Source organism: Pezoporus flaviventris, unplaced genomic scaffold, assembly GCF_033815535.1.
Source record: "Pezoporus flaviventris isolate CSIRO_AGI_PZ_B2104156 unplaced genomic scaffold, CSIRO_AGI_Pfla_v1 ptg000050l, whole genome shotgun sequence".
Lineage (NCBI taxonomy): Eukaryota > Metazoa > Chordata > Aves > Psittaciformes > Psittacidae > Pezoporus > Pezoporus flaviventris.
Window position 1 is genome coordinate 6245855 of NW_026892598.1, and position 13653 is coordinate 6259507.

Consider the following 13653-nt stretch of genomic DNA (forward strand, 5'->3'; position numbering starts at 1 on the left):
TTTATGAAGACAGATGGCCCTAAAATCTTCAGGGTTACCCAGATCTACTTTGCTCCTAACATTACAGAAGCTTAACTGTAAAGCAAAGCAGCTTGGTCAAGCATTTAGATGTAGATTGCAACAAAAAGATTACAAGTAATTTCAAAATGTGATTCCTAAATTGAAATTATCAGCAGCCTATCTTCCTCTCATTGTTTGCATTCATTTCCCTAGGATTCCCAAGACATATCTGAGTTTATGACTAGAATGTTAGAATTTTAGAATTTGCAGCAAGTCTTCTCCTTTCTATGTTACCCACAGTTCTTCTGTTTTCTTAAAACAGATTAGGAGGAGCTCCGCCAAAATTCCTGTAGTAATATGAATGAATGGTATTTTCTTGGTCATTAGGTATTGTTCAAAACAGGATTAAGAAATGCATAGCTCTAGCCTTAAATCACATTGTGCCAGTTCTGAAGCTCCATCCTTAACCACTATAGATCCTACCCGTTTTTTGACTACTGGCTAAATGTCTCAACTCAACTTACGTTACTCAAAATTCATAAATTCTGAGGACATAATATTTTCTGATGTCAGTTGCTATACAGTGTAAGTTGCTTATATTTTGTAAATCACATGAATTCTTCAATTCTGTAGCATCTTTTTGTAGAGAGCACATGCAAGGCTTTTAGACATAAACTCATCAGTGAGCTCAACACACACACACACAAAAATATCCCCAATACCACAAATTGTCTGACTTTTTGAGTTTTATCATCTCAGTTCCTTCCTCCATACTTCAAAACAGCTTGTCTTCTCTGCTGAGAACAAAAAGCTCTTTTGACAGTGTTATCACTTAAAATTCAAAATAATTGCAAAGAACTGTTAGGGCTGTAACATGTCACAGGAAAGAAAACAGCTTGGCATATCCAAATTACTTTTGTCCCACCTGTGATGATCAAGCATGCAAAAAAATTCAGAGTGACTGTAGTTCTTATATGGAGGGTAGTTCCTGATTATGATTTTGTGTATCTGCAGTTTATTTTCTTTACGTGGCATGTGAGAAGTATGTATAATCATCTGTGTGCAGTCTTAGAATCATAGAATCATAGAATAGTTTGTGTTGGAAGGACCTTCAAAGTCCAACACTCCTGCAATGAGCAGGTTCATCTTCAACTAGATCAGGTTGCCCAGAGCCACAACCAGCCTGGCCTTGAACATCTCAAGGGAAGGGGCATCCTCCACCTCTCGAGGCAACCTGTTCCAGTATTTTACCACGTATAGCCTGAATCTTGCTTCTTCTAGTTTAAAAGCATTACCCCTCGTCCTGTCACAGCAAGCCCTGCTAAAAGTCTCATCCCGTCTTTCTTATAGGCAACTTTTAAGTACCGAAAGGCCATAATACTCTGTGTGGAAATATTCGTCCAAGAAAAAGCTAACATCATCTGCAGGCATCAGATCTACAGTAGGTCCATATCTTCCTATTTGTTGACTGAAAAAAGTGACAGTATGGATCATCTGAAAAAAGAAGGCTTCTTGCAGAAGACATTAAAATGGGAAGAGTACTGAGGAAAAGCTGCATTATAACTCTTGCAAAATGAAGATATTTTTGCTGGCAAGAATGTATTGTCTTTTTCCTTCTAAATTGCTTCCAGAAGAGACACAGTTTTACAAATAAACTTATCAATGTCACATCCTTCTTCTTTTAATTGCACATAAGACAATAAAATTGATAAAAAATATTTTATGAAGATGCATAGCATTATGTGAAAAGGAAAAATCAAAAGAAAACACTAACTCAGAAGGATAGTGAGATTGTAGTATTTCTTCAGTTTGTATCTCTCAGAAGAGTTAAAGTTTAGAAAACTGTGGAGATAAAAGAGAATGAAGCCTAGAAATGGCCTGCGGCTTACATCTACCCTCTAGTTGCAGAAGTCTTTGAATCCTCCAGACTCCTTTTTTCCCCATAGTTCCCTATCTTGCAACACCCATATAACTTTAATATTGCAATATTCAGTTCTAGTGAGGAACATTCTCAACTCCTTTCAATTGTAAAACATCAAAGGAAAAGAGAAGTAACACATGGAAAGGTAGATTAATGTCAAAAGGAGCATTTCTAAACTCCGTAGATTTAGCCTGAGTTCTTTTGTTAGAACAGAAATAATGGGTGGAAAAATGGGATTATCTTGGAGAAGACATTACTTAATATATCTCAAGACAAAGAATTTAGTGAAAATAATCTGAAACATTTGCAACAGAAATTAAACATTGTTGAGTGATACAAAATGAAGGTGGATAGCAGCTGAGTCATCAGTAAGGTGAAGCTTCCCCAAATATACAAATGTTGGCTGCAGACGGTGCAAAAAGCATAATATAAATCTGGAACAAGGTAAAATATCATATTACTTGATTTGTGGATTTACAGCTCATTGTCAGAAAAGTATTGGCTGGAGGAACTTAGTAGAAGAGGAACAAAGATAGGGCAGGGTCTCTAGAAAGAGCCAGGATTTCAAGTTTCGCACTGTGGCAAGAAGATTAAAAAATAACAGTGTATATACGTAGCTGATGTATGTAAATATTAGGCAAGGAAAGGAATATTTATCCTCCTGAGTCAATTCTTAAATAGCAAAGAAATAAAAAGGAAGGTTAGCTAAAAAAGGAAGAATTGACAAAATAAGAAACTTCAAACATTTGAGTTATTTTATACTGTACAACTGTTCAGCTTCTATTAAATATATACAAAATAGAGAAAATGCATGGAGGTGATTAATAAGGATTGGAGTTGTATCTTTTTTATGTAGTTCTGCTTTGTAAATGACATTATCATATTTTAAAAAAACAAATATCTGCATAAGTATCTTAATTTAGATGACATTAAAACCTACAATCAAAAGAATATGAAATTTTCATTTTACTCATTAGTAGTTTTATTTTTTTCTCCGTATCTCAATTTTTAATTATTTTTTTTTTAGAACAAAAATATTCACCAATTTTGGTAGCATAGAACATTATGCCAGAGACTTTAATAGAGGATGCTTGACTATGCAAGCCATTACATTTTATACAGTGTGAATATTCTTATATGGTTTCATAAAGTCATAGAATTGTTTGGGTTGAAAGGGACCTTAAAAATTATCTAGTTCCAAATCCTGCCATGGGCAGGGACACCTTCCACTAGACCAGGTTGCTCAAAGCAGCATCTAGTCTGGACTTTAATGCTGCTAAGAATGGGGATTTGTTGATTATAAAAATGTTATCTGATTTTAATTTTTCTTTTTTTCAGACCGTAGAAAAAGGGTTTGGTTTATTTTTTAATTTTTTTTTCACTGAAATCAAATTACAAAGATAATATAACCTCACAAAACCAAGTCTAATGTCATTTAACACATTTTTAAAAACATGAAAATTTATAATTTGAGGACTTTTGGTATGAGTGAATAGATAATGTTCATTTTCCATAGGCAATATGAGGCAAACAAGTTGATTTCTTATGAGAAATCAGTGCATTTGGTTTACAGTGAACATTAGAATTCACATACTTTACTGAATAGCACTTGAAAATTCTTCATTACTTGAAAAAAAAAGTAAATATCTCCACTGAAAAAAAAAAAAGTTACTAGGAAGATAAAAAGTGATCAAAACCAAATAATCTTCTGCTTTGTTTAAAAAGTTCTGTAAAAAGTCATCCACACGAATGCTGCAACATCAGGTATAAGCAAGACTTCAGGAATAATTTAAAAATAAAAACAAAGGAAAGTGTCTTAAAAGAAGATTTTATATCTTGCAAGGGTATATGCTCATACTTACAATTTGTTTTATATTTTGATCATCTCTTTTCATTAAGTATAATATATGGTATAGTGGTACTTACTCTGGTTTTGCACTTACAAAAAGCCTACATTTGTTATTGCATTCTGGTTGTAGAACACAGATGGAATCTTGAATGTATCTAATGTTGTTTACTGTAAGCCCTTTTACTACTCTGCTCAGTATTGCTCCTAAGCCATTATGTATCTACTTTATGTTTCAGCATGTGCAGCACCATATTGAAATATGGAAGTGTAGAATTTCTTTCAGAATTTGAGGCATTGTTTTCCCTCACTGCCTCTTTCAGTGGCTGTACACTTTAAGGACTTAATTGACTTCTGCAAAAGTTCTTTAGTACATATCAGTGAATGGATAAGGTAAAACTATTGGTGGCTGTAAGAACATTGATGACTTTTTTAGAGACCAGCAACAGTGTTCATCTCTTCTATTGGAGATAGTAGTCTCTGTGAAGGTCTTTTCTTTTTTTTTCAGTCTTCCCACATCATTTCTGGTTACTGAATTATCCATACATGTTCTCATACAGTCCAGGTTTAGGTTTTGTTTAGGTTTCTTTTTTTTACATTTTTGGCCTAGTGAGGAAGGATGTAGTGGTTTAAGCTCAGCCAGTAACTCAGCACCACGCAGCCTGTAGCTCACTCCCCCCTTCCTTCCCCCCTGCCCCTGGAGTGATGTCAAGGAGAACCGAAAGAATGTAAATCCCATGGGCTGAGATAAGAACAGTCCAGTAACTAAGGTATAACACAAAACCACTGCTGCTACCACCAATAATAATAACGATATGGGGAATAACAAAGGAAGAGAATACAACCACTCACCACCCACCAAACAATACCCAGCCTGACCCAAGCACTCATCTGGGCCATCTGGGTAACTCACCCCAGTTTATATACTGGGCATGACATGCTGTGATATGGAATACCCCTTTGGCTAGTTTGGGTCAGATGTCCTGTCTCTGCTTTCTCCCAGCTTTCCAATCTCCTCCTCACTAGCAAAGCCTGAGGCTGAGAAAGTCCTTGGTCAGAGTAAACATTACTTAGCAACAACTAAAAACATTGGTGTGTTATCAGCACTGTTCTCAGACTAAACCCAAATACTTCTTGTATTTGACTTTTGCAGTTATGATTTTTGCCACTTTCATGCTAGACTTTGGCAGCTGGTTACAGGTTATAGCCTTGTAGGGCAGAAAACCTCTGTGTGGATCAGTGGACAAATATAGCTCAAACTGATGAAGAGAGAAAGATACACATGAGAACCATGGTAACTCTTCTGGCATCTTGGCCTGCCTTGGGTCGCAGTTCCAGAGCTTCAGGTTGAGAGGAACCTGATGAAGAGATATCTTAGAGCATGCCACATTTTATGAGAAAAAACAATATGTGACTTTTCAATGTCCTTTTAATTAGAATCAGAACACTATTGGTAGCAGATGCTAAGCTGTGATATCTTTATTGCAAATTAATTCAAATTCATAGAATCATAGACAGTTAGGGTTGGAAAGGACCTTGGGATCATCTAGTTCCACCACCCCTGCCATGGGCAGGGACACCTCACACTAAACCATGTCACCCAAGTCTATGCCCAACTTGGCCTTGAACACCGCCAGGGATGGAGCATTCACAAATTTCCTGGGCAACCCATTCCAGTGCCTCACCAAAATTCATCTAAATCCAAATCAATAGAGATCTTTGTAGCTAGTGGAAGCCAAAGATTTCTCTTAGCTATGAAAAGTGCAATTTTATCAGGCAGCGTTTCTTGTTGAGAAAAAAAACCCACCCTTAAAATTTTCATATTTTAAATAGTGGATGAAGGGATTTATGACAAAAAAAAAAAAAAAAAAGTAATTTCTTTGGCTAGAAGCTAACATCTTGAAAATAAATCCAGCATGCTCTTCTGGGAATTTTCTGAATGTATAAATTTATGGGTCTCAAAAGTGTTCATCATCTTGTTTCCAGATTGTGTTACAGATTAGGATATTTCTCTCTCTTCTCTCAGAAATTTTGGGCAAGAATATTTCTTTTGTTAATATTATCATGTAAAATACAGTGGTGGTTTCACTAGTCTTTTACTTTTTGGCTGTCCTTGCTTAAATGTTGATTTTATGTTACAACTTAATGCTTTTAGTTGTCCATCTTCCCATACTCTGAAGTGTGCATTAGGCTGGTATATTCTTGTAAAGACTATGGAAAAAGAAGTAGATTTGTAAATCTTTCTGGAATGATGAAGTTTTCATTTAGTGAAGGAGCAACTGACTTCTTAATTCTAAATACAGACTTATCACATCTCCACACTGAGCTTCTATGTGCTTTCCATGATTCTTTATTGCACTCAGACTGTTTTGTAGGTATGGCTGGCAAGGACAGCAAAACAATATCAGTAGGCTAAAAATTTTAATTTCTGCTGTTAATAAGAAGAGCTACACTAGCATTTTAAGACCAATGATTGTCAAGAATACTACTGTATGCATAGCAATGCACAGATTTCTTTCAACATAATTTAACTTTGGTAGCCAACAAATGGATATTTTTGGTTTAATGCTTCTCTTACTGATGACCTTTCATTAGCACAGCCAGACAGAACTGGTAAACCTGATGCTTTGTGCATGAAAACCTGAAAGAAGTTATTCCATCTTAAAAAAAAACCAACAAAAATTGAAAATGCACTCTTTGTCATCTCAATTAGATGACATTGTAGCAGTAATTATTCAACATTTTTTATAGAGAAAAAAACTATAGAGAATTTCCGATTGAGACCTGGAACTTCTGTTCCCTCTTTATTTGGAATCAGGACTTTTTCATGTTTTCTACCAGGCTCTAATGAAGGTTATGGGGGAGGGTGGCAGGGGAAAAACCCACCTCTGATACCTCAGAATATGTTAGATCCAAAGCAGGCAGGGGACAGAGAGACTGGCAGTCTCAACAGTATAGGTATAAAAGCTGTTTGCTTGTCAGAGTTGCATTTAATAGAGTATCTTCAGATTTAGAAAATGAAGCAAAGGAACAGTGGATGAAAATATCAAAGAAATATTGATAAAATTGCGACTAAATGCTTTAATGCTTCTTAGCTTTACTCGAAATACTTTAGCTTTGCTTTGGTCACGCAGTTCTGCATGTATTATTTTACCATCTTACCAGGTTTTAACCCCAAGGTTGACCTTGGCTGAACCCCAGGTGCCCACCAAAGCTGCTCTACTACTCTCCTCCTCAGCTGAATACAGGATAAAATATTTAACAAAAGGCTCATGGGTCGAGACAAATACAGGGAGAGATCTCTCACCAATTACTGCCAACAGCAAGACAGTCTTGACTTGGGGAAATTAGTTTAATTCATTACCAATCAAGTCAGAATAGAATAACAAGTAAGAATCCAAAACCTAACCTTAAAAATACCTTCCTCCCACCCCTCCCTTCTTACTGGGCTCAACTTTACTCCTGATTTACTCTACCTCCTCTGCCACAGCAGCACAGGGGGGACAGGGAAAGGAGGTTGTGGTCAGTAGCCTCTGCCACTCATTCCTCCTCAGGGGAAGACTCCTCACACTCCTCCTCTGCTCCAGCCTGGGGTCCCTCCCGCGGGAGACAGTTCTCCATGAACTTCTCCAGTGTGAGTCTTTTATGAACTGCTCCAGCATGGGTCCCTTCCATAGGGTGCATCCTTCAGGAACAGACTGCAGCACTTGTGACTTAGGGTCACAAGTGCTGCAGCAAACTTGATCCAGTGTGGGCTCCTTTCTCCATGGGGCCGCAGTGCCTGTCAGGAGTCTGCTCTACGAAGGCTTCCCCCAGGATTACAGCCTCCTTTGGGCATCCCCCCGCTCTGGCATGGTGTCCTCCATGGGCTGAGGGTAGAATCTGCTCCACCATGGACCTCCATGGGCTGCAGGGGCATAGCTGCCTTATCGTGGTCTGCAGGGGAAATTCTGCTCTGGTGACTGGAGCACCTCCTCCCCTCCTTCTGCACTGAATTTTCTGTCTGCAGGGCTGTCGCTCTCACAGATTCTCCCTCTTCTCTCTGGAGTAGCTGTTCTGTGGGTTTTTTTTAACTTTAACTATGTTATCACAGAGGTGCTACCACCATGATTGATGGGCTTGGCCTTGGCCATCTGCAGGTCTTTCTGAGCTGCCTGGCATTGGCCAGTCTCTAGAATTGGGCCATTTAGTCTTCAAGTATTTACCTTTATCTATACCAATTTGTTTCTTCAACAAACCAGAAAGTACCACCCTTATTAAGAGAGTTCATCTGTCAGCATCAAATGATAGAAATTAGGAATATAGTCTTCTTTTAACAAATACATAATTATAATAGATAAATCCATGAATGTTTAAGACTATGATTTAAGTAATCCAAATAATCCTTATTTAAATTTTCTCCATGCATTTTAATACACACATTCACCTATTAGTCATTTTGAACATTTCACCAGCATCATAGATATTTCTGGAAAATATGTCTTTATGAAGTTTTAGAACTGTCTTGAAAAGAGCATGTTCAGTGTCATAGCTGAGAAAGGTGGGGTAGGTAAATCTGGTCCTCCTGTATCCTTTAAAATAAAAGAAGAATTTTATAGTGGCAATGAAGCACTCCACTGTGCAATCTGAACACGATTTCCTACCTTTCTTACTCACGTCTCTCCAAAGTTAATAGACATTTATTTCTGTGTTGATTGTTTGCACTCCAGAAATATAAAATCATTCTAATTTCATCATAAACTTTCTTTGTGGTATTCTGAAAATTATAGTCCAGCCTGTTGGTTGATAGAACCAAGATATCTCTAGCCAGTAGGTTGTTTTGAATCAAGGTTACCATATTTTCAGCCATGTTTTGATGCATTCATTCCTTTGACACCTTAACAGCAAACAGTGTGAAACAGGTTCAGCTCTACAATAAACTGCAGAGGCTCTTGCTTTTGAGAAATGAAAGAAGGAATGTTTACGATTAAAAACAGGAGAAAAAGCTTTGATCAAAGCCACAGTATAAAAGCATAGCACTTGGTTTGTCTGTGACATAGTCTACTTGATGCCTGGCTTGTTCTTGATACTTCTTTTGGTAGATGGAAATAAAAATGGACAGCTTAAACTCATTTGATATTAACAGAATCTATATTCATATATTGCTTTTTTCATAATGCAATATCTTATGCCTTCACAGCAACTTTAAAGGTTCTTATTAATAAAAAAAAAAAAAAGAAAAAACCCAGAATTAATATTGTTTGTTGAGCTTTGTTTCTATGTTATAGAGGACATTATGAAGTCTCTGTAAAAAAAATGTTATGCATATTTACCTTGTAAGAAGTGTGAAATCTCTGGAGAGCAGAACCAGACAGTGCTGTAGGTAAAACTCAGAAAAGGCAGAACCTCTTTTGTTTGCTTTTTTAAGTCCAAATTTTCATCATTCACCTGCAGGTTGCTTATAAGGAAGAAAATACTTCTATCTTATTGTTTTTCTTTGAAATGGTTTTGAGAGCTGTCACTGTCTAACATGAGTCCATAACAGAAGTGCTATATGCTCAATTCTGTAAGGAAGCAGTACTGCACAATACCTCTTCAACTAGTTTCCATCTAGAAGCCTCAACTGAACACTCTAACAGCAAAATTTAAGAACATGAACATCTCTACAGTTTTGTTTACACAGACGTACAGGTAGAATGTAGTTTGTAAATATATGTGCATACATATCCACATACATTAAAGTGTAGACCTGTATCACATATATATATTTTTAATGCCTTAGACTATCTATTTCATGCTTTTACAAGGAAAAAAACTTACTGATTATTCAAAACTAATTCTGGAAGATGCATAAATTAGGCTTTGCAAATCTATGTAATCTATATATCTTTGATTTACATAGATGGGCATGGTTTGAAATGAGTGATGCTCCAGCTGTTTATCTCAGAAACTGTCATAAAAATGTTCATTTGAAAAGAATGAAGGTTTCATCATATAATAAGCATCTGTGAAGAGATCTATTAGAGAAAAAATTCTGATACAGTGTAATTGTGTGCTTTCATTCTCTTAGTTATAGTTTTCATTCTATTAGCTATAAGCCACCATTTGTAACCAGTAAGATGTCTGATAGTTATTTGAGACATATCTTCTTGTCTTTGTCTGTGCATACTGTAATTTATTATGGATTTGAAAAATGAACATAAGTGTGCACTGCAATTATCTCCTCTCAAGAGGATTGCTACTTTGCACATCCTCATGGGATCAACAGTGTAGTTGCTGTCATTTTTTGTGACCAAATTGGCCACAGAATGAATACTGCAATGCATTATAAAGAAGTTAATCTTTGAGATTATTATAAAAGTGTGGATTTATTTTCACTCTCTTCTGTCATGATAACTTAAAATTTTAAGTGTACCATCTAATTTAACTGGGAAACACCCACTACTAGAGTTGAGGTAGGCTTAATTATTGGTACGCTTTTAAGACTTCTTGTTTTGAATGATAATCTTTTACTCTGTGTCACAGTATCACAGTATCACAGTATGCTAGAGATTGGAAGCGACCTCGAAAGATCATCTAGTCCAATCCCCCTACCGGAGAAGGAACACCTAGATAATGTTACACAGGAATGCGTCCAGGCGGGTTTTGAATGTCTCCAGGGCAGGAGACTCCACAACCTCCCTGGGCAGCCTGTTCCAGTGTTCCGTCACCCTCACTGAGAAGAAGTTTCTTCTCAAGTTTAAGTGGAACCTCTTGTGTTCCAGTTTGTAACCATTACCCCTTGTCCTATCACTGTTTGCCACTGAGTAGAGCCTGGCTCCATCCTCGTGACACTCCCCCTTTATATATTTATAGACACTTATAAGGTCACCGCTCAGTCTCCTCTTCTCCAAACTATAGAGACCCAGCTCCCTCAGTCTTTCCTCATAAGGGAGATGCTCCACTCCCCTAATCATCTTTCTTGCCCTTCGCTGGACTCTCTCCAGCAGCTCCCTGTTCTTCTTGAACTGAGGGGCCCAGAACTGGACACAATATTCCAGATGGGGTCTCACCAGGGCAGAGTAGAGGGGAAGGAGGACCTCTCTCGACCTACTAACCACCCCCCTTCTAATACACCCCACCAGGATGCCATTGGCCTTCTTAGCCACAAGGGCACAGTGTTGGCTCATGGTCATCCTGTCGTCCACTAGGACCCCCAGGTCCCTCTCCCCTACACTGCTCTCTAACAGGTCTTTTCCCAACCTATTCTGGAACCTGGGGTTGTTCCTGCCCATATGCAGGACTCTACACTTTCCCTTGTTATATTTCATCAAGTTACTCCCTGCCCAACTCTCCAGCCTGTCCAGGTCTCGCAGGATGGCAGCACAGCCTTCTGGCGTGTCAGCCACTCCTCCCAGCTTAGTGTCATCAGCAAACTTGCTGATAGTACACTCAATTCCCTCATCTAAATCGTTGATGAATATATTAAATAATACTGGTCCCAGTACTGACCCTTGAGGCACTCCACTAGATACAGGCCTCCAACTAGACTCAGCCCCATAGACTACAACTCTCTGGCTCCTCTCCTTCAGCCAGTTCACAGTCCACCTCACTACCTGATCATCTAGTCCACACTTCCTCAATTTAGCTGTGAGGATGCTGTGGGAGACTGTGTCAAATGCTTTGCTGAAGTCAAGGTAGACCACATCCACCGCTCTGCCATCATCCATCCACCGTGTTATTTCCTCATAAAAGGCTAAGAGATTGGTCAAACATGATTTCCCCTTGGTGAAGCCATGTTGACTGCCCTTCATAACCCTGTTATCCTTGATATGCCTTAAGATGGCACCAAGGATAAGGTGTTCCATCCTTTTCAATTAAAAAAACAAGATGGGAAAAAAAGAAATAAAAGAGAAATCTCTTTTGTATATAACCCATTATTTTCATCATACCAGAACTCTTTCCATCTCAATTGAATTTAGTACCCAGATCTCAAAGAAAAAGAGGTAAACACATTTTTTTCTTAACGAATTTTTTTTTTTTAATGCAGTGCTTTTCAGATTATTCAGAATGAATGCAAGTTTGATCTAAATCTCCCTTCATCCTCAGCAGTAAAAATGTTACAATTTTTATGTCTTTTATCATACAGATTTTATCACTTTAATATGAAAATGGGTCATTCTCCACTAACCCACTGTCAAAGCATGACATTTTTGCTATCAGTCTTACATCCGTAGTGCACTTAAATATGATTTATGTGAACATTTTATAGTATTTTTGTCCTTAAGAGTCTCCAAGCAATGAAAAAAAGAATACCAATGTTAATTCCTTAAAGAAAAAAAATAAAATAAAATAAACCTAATAAAGCAAAACAAACCCCAAATACTTTCATGTTGATTGTCTACACGTAACTGAAACAACAAAAATCAACATCTCTGTTCTGAGATGTTCTTAAAACTCCAGAAAGAAATAGAAGGAAAATATGAGAAATTGTCTCCCTTAAGAAGATCAGTGTTTTAAATAAAAGATAAAGAAATAAAACATGTGAAAACCCTCCAAAATGGCATCAAAGAGCTTTTTTATTAATTTACTGAGTATTGGCCTTCACCCAGATATGGTCAGAGTTGTGCTTATACTGCTATCTTTTTTTTCAAATGAAGCTGTCAGAAATGAAGGCTATGCACTGATTATTCCACACACCTGCATTTCCTCAACTCACTAACTGTTTTAGATTACTTGAATTTTGACTGTTGAACTATGAATAGTTGTGGCACTGAATTAACAGTTGAGAAAACATCTTTATTTTTTTCACTTGAGCATTGATCCCCTTAGTATCAAGGTAATTCAGATGTGTCTTACTGTCTAGAAAGAAACTAGATGTTCAAAATCCCTGTTATTTGTGGAATTCTAGGTGTACAAAATGTTTTCTTTAGGGAACGTATTTTTAGGGGAATGCATCTGGAAGTGGAGAGGCGTCTCTTCTTCATTTTGATCCTTCAATCTTCAAATGCCATTAAACACCCGAGTTACAATGTCTAAATGGTTTTATCTATCTCCTTTGAAATGCAGGGCATTTCAGACATTTAGACAGTAAAACATAACTGGAATTTTCAGTAAAAATCTGGAAGCAAAACACTGCTTAACTGAGAGGTTTTCTTCTTTTTTGCTTTTTATAGTGTGACTTAGTATTCATAAAGGATGCAATTTAGAGCTCCTGAGTCCTTTATAGATACATGAACAGTTTTTTTTTGTCTTTAAAAATGAATTAGATGTCTTGCTCTGTTAGTATCTACTGTTTAGAATATACAGAAATAATTGGTTTAGACAAATGAGTATCATATGAAACAAATACACAACATATCTGTGTAGCTTTCTAGATGCGATATAGCAAGTAATAAACAGCAACAATTGTTACAAAACTGAGGTCTTCATTTAGTCAGAGTTCCTGTCTTGTCTTCCGCAAAAGTTCTTACGTTTCCTTCTGTGTGCTTTTAACAAGCATGCACTCAGTGTCTTCACCAAACTGCTCTTCTTCCCCAAAAAACCCTTTGAAAATCATAGTCATACAGTGTTTACCATATTGTGCGCATATTATTCATTAGTGATTGCACAGTGATTTAAGAAGGACATAGCTTTTGCTTAAAAACATATAATTCCAGCATCTGAGGCATAAAGGGTCTACATTAGCTAGCAGAAATTTGAGGTCTGAAGTAAGGCTCAGGAGTTTCCTGAATGTTAACAATTAGGTTGCAGTGATGCAGGTATTATGGAGCTTTAGTCTACAAACATTTACTCCTGTAATGTGCCCTTATTCTTGCTGTTAGCTTAAATCAGTGATCTGAAATATGACCTACTTTATTTAATATGAATTTATGCAGGTTGGGATCAGATTTCTAAGGTGACATTTTTCTTTTATTTTTTTGTGTTG